The sequence below is a fragment of the Protobothrops mucrosquamatus genome, unplaced genomic scaffold (assembly GCF_001527695.2).
Source record: "Protobothrops mucrosquamatus isolate PMUCROS unplaced genomic scaffold, P.Mucros_1.0 scaffold3244, whole genome shotgun sequence".
Lineage (NCBI taxonomy): Eukaryota > Metazoa > Chordata > Lepidosauria > Squamata > Viperidae > Protobothrops > Protobothrops mucrosquamatus.
This window is the reverse complement of record NW_015389238.1, coordinates 1-10106: the sequence shown is the minus strand read 5'-3', so window position 1 is coordinate 10106 and position 10106 is coordinate 1.

The following is a 10106-nucleotide window of genomic DNA, read 5'->3' as shown; positions in this document are numbered from 1 at the left end:
AAAGAAACAACTGTGGAAGAAAAATAATCCTTTTTTAAAAAATCTGCTGTAAGTTCCACCATAGTTGTACCCAAAAGGCCTTAATGACCTTACAAGTCCACCACATATGAAAAAAAGTTGCATCTGGATGACCACACCTCCAGCACTTGGATTCATAGTTCGGATAAATACGAGACATAGTTGAAGGATCCAAGTGCCAAGATCACGTGAAGTATTAATACCACTTTACAATGCCTTGGTAAGGCCACACTTGGAATACTGCATCCAGTTTTGGTCACCACGATGTAAAAAAGATGTTGAGACTCTAGAAAGATTACAGAGAAGAGCGACAAAGATGATCAGGGGACTGGAGGCTAAAGCATATAAGGAAAGGCTGCTGGAATTGGGTATGTTTAGTTTAATGAAGAGGAGGATGAGGGGGAACATGATAGAAGTCTTCCAATATCTCAAGGGCTGCCACAAAGAAGAGGGAGTCAAGCTATTCTCCAAGGCGCCTGAAGGCAGGACAAGAAGCAATGGATGGAAACTAATCAAGGAGAGAAGCAACCTAGAACTAAGGAGAAACTTCCTGACAGTTAGAACAATTAACCAGTGGAACAACCTGCCTCCAGAAGCGGTGAATGCTCCAACTCTGGAAGTTTTTAAGAAGAGACTGGACAGCCATTTGTCCGAAGTGGTGTAGGGTTTCCTACCTGAGCAGGGGGTTGGACTCGATGACCTCCAAGGTCCCTTCCAACTTTATTATTATTATTATTATTATTATTATTATTATTATTATTATTATTATTATTATTATTATTATTATTATTATTATTATTGATCATCACAGTCATACAGATGTTCAGACTGGATTTGGCATTTTTGTCTACCTGGGATAGGCAGATGTGGATGTTGGATGTTATTACAGATATCGTCGCAGGATGAAAGCAGTTCCTAGTAAGGCCGCCTTTTGCAATTGACTAATAGCGAATTTGTCAATGCCAATGGTATTCAATAATAATAATGATGATGATGATGATGATGATGATAAAGTTGGAAGGTATCTTGGAGGTCATCTAGTCCAACCCCCTGCTCAGGCAGGAAACCCTATACCATTTCGGACAAATGGCTGTCCAGTCTCTTCTTAAAAACTTCCAGTGTTGGAGCATTCACCGCTTCTGGGGGCAGGTTGTTCCACTGGTTAATTGTTCTCACTGTCAGGAAGTTTCTCCTTAGTTCTAGGTTGCTTCTCTATTATTATTATTATTATTATTATTATTATTATTATTATTATTATTATTATTATTATTATTATTATTATTATTATTATTATTATTATTATTATTATTACACTTGCAGCTGTGCAATGATTCCAAGCTAGGCCCTTGCTTGACCTCTCCTTCCAGCCTAGCTGGCAGTTTCCCAAAATCTACTAAATGCAAGATAATCTGTTTCTTTTTTCCCCCTTTTAATTTTATTTAAAATGTTAACACTAGAGACTATCCCAAGTGGGATAAATACCAGAAGGATGCTACAGGATGCTGCTACATTGCTTCCAGTGGATTTTAAGTCAATGTTAAAAGCAGATGGTAGCTTCCAGATTTCATAGATTCTTAACAGCTTTAAAAATAGGGGTGATGTGGCCAATGAGGCTGCTGCATCTAGACTGGGGGTCTCGTATAAGGCCCTTCCTATCCTAAATCCAAAACCTCATTTTCATAACAAGATATACATTCTTTGGGGAAAGGAGAGCAACCAAGAAAAAAGTGGATTTCCTTTCTTATCTTACTTTATCATTCTATTTGCCATTTACAGTTAGCTTAGCATTTCATTTTTACAAGTTTTAACTTGGCTAGTATGATTTCTATCATTAACTCAGTGATTGTAATACATTCTCATTATTTTTTTTATTGATCCATACTTGGACTTGGGAAAAATAACAAAAGCAACATGCGATAGGACCTTATTGATTTCTTGACTTCAGAAGGATCTTTCAGATCTATAACCCAACATTTTTCCCAATGTAGATTCTAAAATATCAGATACAATCTCAGCCAACCTCAGCCAACCAACCAAACTGTTCATTTAGTGACCGTTCAGAGTTACAACGGCACTGAAAAAAAGTGACCGATGACCATTTTTAACTGTTCCTAACTTAACAACTGCAATGATTTACGGAACAATTGTGATAGTAAAGATTATAAAACGGGGGCAAATCTCACTTAACAACTGTCTCACTTAGCCATGGAAATTTGGGGCTCAGATGTGGTCATAAGTTGAGGATCAATTGCACATTCTTTCTCACAACTACCTTCTGCCTCCATAATTTCATGACATGTCGATTTGGAATCTGGGTATGACATTTAGGCGTTGTCATTGAGAACCCCTTGTTGTCTAGATATTTTGAACTTCTGAATTCTCATATATTTTTTTGTCCTTCTCCAGAACTAATTTTTAACACGAGTCCTCGTTGTAACTGCTCTTGAAGGTGACTTCATAAAGCTTTCTGGATGCCACATGCCTATCTTAACCCTGAGGTTTTCAATCACAAGTGGGTCAGGACCATATGACACTGAACTAAGATGCATTGTAGTTCTGGTCCAGACAGCATTAACTCAATGAAAATAGTTTTAAACAAATATTTATTGTCTGGGAATTCTAAGCAAAGACTTACTATGCTGTAGATGCATCCGGGCTTTGCATATCTGTCCATTTTTCATAGGTAAAAAAAGCGGTAATTCTCCATATCAGCTGAGCGTGGTTACAGATGCCATCCATGCATACACATGCTGGTTACACAAAAGCTTTTACAGCCCTGACACGTAACAGGATGTCCTGCAATAACTTTTTAACTCCTCCCACTGTCTAGATAAGAAATGGGTCTGACTAACATCTAAACTACATTCCCCATAAGCCATCTCTTAAGGAAAAAGCATTTAACCCTTTAAAGGCTAAATGCTCTAACATACAGTTCTCATTCAAATTAGATTATTTAAAATAAATGATAGGCACCTAGAGGGCAGTTAGGTAAAATCACCCAAGGGGAGAATTTTCCTCTGTAATTTGGGCTGAATTCTGGTGGAAGAGAACAGGGGTGAAGATGACAATCTGATCAGTGGTGGGATTCAGCCGGTTCGCACCACTTCGGTAGCTAATTTTTTTGTTGCCCAGGCACAGATTGGACTTCCGGAAGCGGCATCCACACGGAGAACTGATTGTTCACCTATTTGAATCCCATCATTGAATCTGATGACCTCATAAGGTTGGCCTAGAAACCAGCCCAACAGCTACTTCCTTGGACCCTTAAAAATGTTCCTTAATTTGCCAATAATTGAAAGTGAGACTCTTGACAGTTTAACAATTGCTGCATAAAACTCACCTTCATTCCATATCCATATTTTGGTTTCCAGCCAATTATTTCCCAATCTTGTTACCAGCTTCCTCCTGCAAGGAGATGTTAATAACATTAAGTGAGTTGCAGACAATGACAAAGTTAGCTGCCAGGCTGGCCTTCTGCACATTTTTTTGACTGGTCATTAGTTAAGGGGCTGCTGGAGGGAGAATTTGACAGATTTCCAAGGTGTCATGATTTTCTCATTAGAAAAAGGAGGGCACGGTTACCGCGGTGTGCCAAATATATGCAATCAAATCGGGTCAGTGCGAGGGAACTTTTTCTGTCTCTATCATAAAACCGGGAGAGGTACTTTTCTTAGTAAGACATATGTAGGATAGGGGCTGCAGATATGTGATAGTAACCTAATATAGGCATGGGATAAAATGGGTTTTAGTGTTTAATATAATATAGCAGGGGTGTCAACTGCCGGCCCATGGGACAGATGCGTCATGCCGAAAGCGTGCCCGCCCCATTGCCAGCAATGGAAAAAAAGTATTAATACCACTTTACAATGCCTTGGTAAGGCCACACTTGGAATACTGCATTTAGTTTTGGTCACCACGATGTAAAAAAGATGTTGAGACTCTAGAAAGAGTACAGAGAAGAGCAACAAAGATGATCAGGGGACTGGAGGCTAAAGCATATAAGGAAAGGCTGCTGGAATTGGGTAGGTCTAGTTTAATGAAGAGAAGGACGAGGGGGGACATGATAGCAGCATTCCAATATCTCAGGGGCTGCCCCAAAGAAGAGGGAGTCAAGCTATTCTCCAAAGCACCAGAAGGCAGGACAAGAAGCAACGGATGGAAACTGTCCAAAGAGAGAAGCAACCTAGAACTAAGGAGAAACTTCCTGACAGTTAGAACAATTAACCAGTGGAGCAACCTGCCTCCAGAAGTGGTGAATGCTCCAACACTGGAAGTTTTTAAGAAGAGACTGGACAGCCATTTGTCTGAAATGGTATAGGGTTTCCTGCCGGAGCAGGGGGTTGGCCTAGATGACCTCCAAGGTCCCTTCCAACTTTATTATTATTATTATTATTATTATTATTATTATTATTATTATCATCATCATCATCATCATCATCATCATCATCATCATCATCATCATCATCATTTGAGGAGGAAGAGAAGGAGGACTCTAGGGTCCTTGGTGTTCCCTGAGCTTGGCTGTTTTCTTGCAGACCCCTCATTTCAACTCTGAGCTACAAAGATTCTCTTCTTTGGCATCTTCAAGGATCCATGAAGAGAAGGATCAAAAGTATGGTTCCCAACCACCTTTTCTTTCGTCCCAGAATGCCTTATAATGCTCCATTTCAGTTTCTACCTCAGGCTATTTTTATTTCCAAGACTGCTGTGCGTCTCCAAGCATTTCGAAGCATTCTTTGCAAGAGGCTAATAATGCTGGAGACAACTGCCCCTCCCCACCGTCCCCCCCCCAGCAAATTGACGTCCTAATTCAGCAAAGTGATGCAGCTTCTCCCTGGCTTAAATCCTCATCTGTGCCCGAATTAGATTTTAAGCAGGTTTCTCTGGCTTCTGCTATTTTTCTTCTCCAGTTAGCTCTTTGTCTAATGGCTTTCTTTTTCTCAGCAAGTGTTCATCACCCTCAACCCGCTGACTGAGCCACTGTACAATAAAATTACCAGCTATTAAAGAACAGAAATAAAACAACCACATTAAATCACGAGATACAGACGCCGATTAAAAAAAACAAACCATGCTTAAAATACTGTGCAGTAAAGTCATTTGAAAGCAGACTGGAATAAAAAGGACTGTGAGTTTCTCAAAGAGGTGAACTTTTTTGTTTCTTTGTTTTAGTTGAGTGGGGTTCCTTCTTAAGTTTTGGGGTAACTTTGTGCAGTTTTCTCCATCCAATTAACCCCCCCAAAAACTATCAAAATTGACCAGTGTTGAAAGAAAAGTCTTCATCGTGGTTCAGTCCAAGCTGGGAATAAACACGGCGACTGCTTTAGAAAGAAGGTTGCAGTTTATTGAAGAGGAGAGTCAGACAGAAAGGTGGCTCTGGAAGAAAAAAGAGAGTGAGCACATGTAGGGAGTGGGTTTTTATACCCCCTGGAGCCTTTGGTTTGGAGTTGTTTCCTGTTCCTGTCTGAGACTATTTCCTGTGTCATGTATTCTGACCTGAGTCTGGGTGTGCCCTTTGACATCTGTGGGTTAGTCCTATTATGTCCTGTCTTAGAGTTTGGGTGGGGTATGTAGATTTTAGGTATCTTTGTTTTCTTAATCTCCTAGCTTCAACCTTCCTGATAGTTTACATCTGCATCTGTACAGAGCTGGTTTCTGCTTGGGGGAGGGAGACTTGGGGCTATTAAGAAAACTGGGTATGCTTTTCTGCCTCTTCAAGATCCTTTGAGGAAATATATTTTCCTGCCCTTTTAATATTTCCCTCTCTGAGGGACGTGTGACTTCCCACACCAGTCTAGTTGATATTGTTGCCCTCTTCCTTTCCTTGCTGTGGTTTTTCTCCTTTTCTTGAATTTTTACCTCAAGTTTATTGTAATGTAAAATGCACATGAGAAGAAAGATCTGAATGGAGAGGGGAAAATGCGGTGTAGAAAGAAAAAGGAAAAGGAAAAAGAAAGAAAAAAAGAGAAAGAAAAGAAAAAAAAGTAGCGACTTTCCATTCTTTTTTGTGCAGTAGAATACAAAATACAGATACAGCCTCAAGTTTTTACTTTACATTCCTAAGAAGCACAAGCCATTTCTATAGCAACAAACTTACCTAGTCGTCGAAACCTAATTCATTTTTTTCCCCTGTTTTCTGTCTTGAGCATAAAATCCAGGAACAATTTCCAAATGGAAATGAAACTGAACGAATTCTTCTCTTTAGCTTTGCCATCTTCGTTAACTCCTTTGGTTTTTCCATCCATTCTTCCATTTGTGGGAACTAACGTCTCTTTCCATTTTGTGGGGTCCTCGATGCTCTCTGAGCTCGGTGATTTTCTTGCAGACATTTCATTACCCAACTAGGTAACATCATCAGTGCTAGAAGGGAGGAGAGTTTTTGGAGAAGAAAGGAGGAGGAGGAGGGGGAGGGGCAGGAGGAGGAGGACTGTGGTGTCCTTGGTGCTCTCTGAGCTGGGTGGTTTTCTTGCAGACATTTCATTACCCAACTAGGTAACATCATCAGTGCCAGAAGGGAGGGGGGTTTGCTCAATGGTGGGATTCAAATAGGTGAACAACCGGTTCTCTGTTTGGATGCCGCTTTCAGAAGTCCGTTCTGGGCCTGGGCAACAAAAAAATTAGCTACCGGTTCTGCCAAAGTGGTGCGAACCGGCTGAATCCCACCACTGGGTTTGCTCTATTTTTATATACTAGTGGCTTGGCCTGTCAGTTTTGGTTGGAATTCTTCTTGGGGGTTCCTTGTTTACTATTAGCTTAGAACCACCAAAATCACTCCAACCAATCCTGACAGGGCAAGCCACTAGAATATAAAATGAGTGCCTCCTTGCCCCGATGATGTTACCTAGTTGGGTAATGAAATGTCTGCAAGAAAACCGCCAAGTTCAGAGAGCACCAAGGACCCCACAGTTCTCCTCCTCTTACTCCACTCCCTTCTAGCACTGATGAAATTACCTAGTTGGATCATGAAATGTCTACAAGAAAACAGCCAAGCTCAGGGAGCACCAAGGACCCTAGAGTCCTCCTTCTCTTCCTCCTCCAATCTCACTCCCTTCTAGCACTGATGATGCTACCTAAATGGGCAATGAAATGTCTGCAAGAAAACCACCAAGTTCAGACAGCACCAAGGACCTCACAGTTCAACCCTGAGCTACATGTGTTTTCTTCTTTCCATTTTTGCACATGTAAGGGTTCAGTCAATCCTTGGCGTTTTTCTCAAGCCAAGGGAAAAAGAAACCCCGGTAAAGTAGAATATTTGTAGCTCAGAGTTAAAATGAGGAAATTATGGTGTTGCCTGATCTTGGTTGTCTTCTTGCAGATGTTTCATTGCCCAAGCTAGGTAACATCATCAGTGCTAGAAGGAAGTGGATTTTGTGGAGAAAGAAGATAGGAGAGGAGGGGGAGGGGCAGGGGGAGGGGGAGGAGGAGGAGGAGGAGGAGGAGGAGGAAACTTATGGAGTTATTGCTGCTCTCTGAGCTTGATTGTTTTTTTGCAGACGTTTCATTACCCAACTAGGTGACATCATCAGTGCTAGAAGGGAGTGTGTTTGCGGAGAAGAAGAAAGGAGGAGAAAGATGGTGGTAGTGGTGGTGGAGGAAGAGTAGGAGGATGGTGACTGTTGAGTCCTTGGTGCTCTCTGAGCTTGATTGTGTTCTTGCAGACATTTCATTACCCAACTAGGTGATTTTATCAATGCTAGAAGGGAGTATGTTTATGGAGAAAAGTGGTGGTGGTGGTGGAGGAGGAGGAGGCGGAGGAGGAAGAGGAAGAGGAGGAGGAGGTGGAGGAGGAGGACTGTGGGTTCCTTGGTGCTCTCTGAGTTTGGTTTGTCTTCTTCCAGACATTTCATTACCCAACTAGGTGACTTCATCAATGCTGGAAGGGAGTATGTTTATGGAGAAGGAGAAAGGTGGTGGTGGTGATGGTGGTGGTGGTGGTGGAGGAGGAGGAGGAGATGAAGGAGGAGGTGGAGGTGGAGGAGGAGGACTGTGGGTTCCTTGGTGCTCTCTGAGTTTGGTTTGTCTTCTTCCAGACATTTCATTACCCAACTAGGTGACTTCATCAATGCTAGAAGGGAGTATGTTTATGGAGAAGGAGAAAGGTGGTGGTGGTGGTGGTGGTGGAGGAGGAGGAGGAGGAGGAGGAGATGAAGGAGGAGGTGGAGGTGGAGGACTGTCGGTTCCTTGGTGTTCTCTGAGCTCGGTTTGTCTTCCTGCAGACGTTTCATTACCCAACTAGGTGACTTCACCTAGAAGGGAGTGGAACTAATATTGTTAAATCCAGCTTGATCATTTAATGTTTCCCTTAATGGCCATATCACTAGTGATGGTGTTACTGATTAGGGTTAGGGCCAGATAAAAAACAATAATCTTTGATAGACTTTGCCTCAGTTTCCTCTGCTGCTGCCGATATCCAGGGAGGGTCGTCGTCGTCTTCTCCTCTTGTGAATTTTATCTTGACGAAGACATTTTACAGCCTCATCCAACTGTCCCTGTGGCAATAAGTTAGCACCGAAGACAAGTTTTATATCCTCACCGTGACGGCTGGGTGAGGCTGTAAAACACGATAAAAGGGCGAGTGGAGGAAATGGTTTTAGTGGATAAATGTTCTACAGGTAGGCTGAAGATAACGGGGATTCAGACTGTGATGGTCTTTTCATTTTAGAAGAAGCTGTATCCGAGAACAGAACTGTTCTTGTGAAGATGTCTGTAAATCTGCAGTGTGAGCAGTCATTTCATCTGTCAACCCACTCCAGCCCCTACTTCATGGAGTTTTGCCTTGAATTCATCTCATACAGCCTGGGGCACAGATCTGGGCATTGCTTCATTAGGATAATAGAGATGAACCTGGTGACCTGCTTGTGGTTGGACTGGGCCAATCCCCCTACCTTCCCATCACTCTTTTATTCTTGCCTCTGTTGCTGCCTCAGAAGCGTGAATTCTTCAGCAGTGCCCGAAAAGTCAAATGCAGTCCTAGGCTGTATCGAGAGAAGGATAGCATCAAGATTAGAGGTTATTTTATACAGCGGAATAGAGAACCTAAAGAAGAAACAAGATAAAACACAAGCTGTTTTGGATGGCATGAAGAGAACAAAAGAATTTTTTAAAAAAATTGTCAGAGAAGAAAAGTATTTCTCAACAAACGAAGTTTTTACAATGACAATTTCCTACGTTTCCATAGGTTGGGCTAGAAGACCTCCATGGTCCCTTCCAATTCTGTTATTCTGTTATACGCTCTTGAACATACACTGTATCTAGACTTCACTTTCTTTTGCTCCTCTGAAATGCTGGGCATCTGGATTACGTGCCATCACAGATTTGCAGAGGACACACATGGAGTTGTGGGGAGGGTCAGGCTGCAAGAACCACACATGGAGTTACTTCTGACTAGAAGAGAATAACAGAGTTGGAGACGTGGAGGCCTTCTAGTCCAACTCCCTGCTCAAGCAGGAAACCCTATACCATTCCAGACAAATGGTTGTCCAGTCTCTACTTAAAAACATCCAGTGATGGAGCACCCACAACTTCTGGGGGCAGGTTGTTCCACTGATTAATTGTTCTTGCTGCCAGGAAATTTCTCCTTAGTTCCAGGTTGCTTCTCTCCTTGGTTAGTTTCCATTCATTGCTTCTTGTCCTGCCTTCGGGCACTTTGGAGAATAGCTTGACTCCCTCTTCTTTGTGGCAGCCCCTGAGATACTGGAAGGCTGCTATCATGTCACTCCTAGTCCTTCTCTTCATTAAACTAGACATATCCAATTTCAGCAATTGTTCCTTATATGTTTTAGCTCCAGTCCCCTAATCATCTTTGTTGACTAGTTTGTTGTTCACCTGCAGACAGAATCTTGCCAGACTAAAGCAATTATCTGCACAACTACAGATATACTTTGTGAGCTTCTAGGGAAGATCTGCCTTTGTTCTCTTCCTGCCTACCTGACATTTCAACCTTGACTTTCTCTTTGCCCTCTGAGAAAAGCCCTTCTCCCTCCTGTGTCTTCAGACAACATTCCATCACCGAGGGAGATGCAAAGGCCTGAGAAAACTGTATGAAGGTTTAGGAGGATCTTGCAACAAAGATGATTAGGGGACTGGAG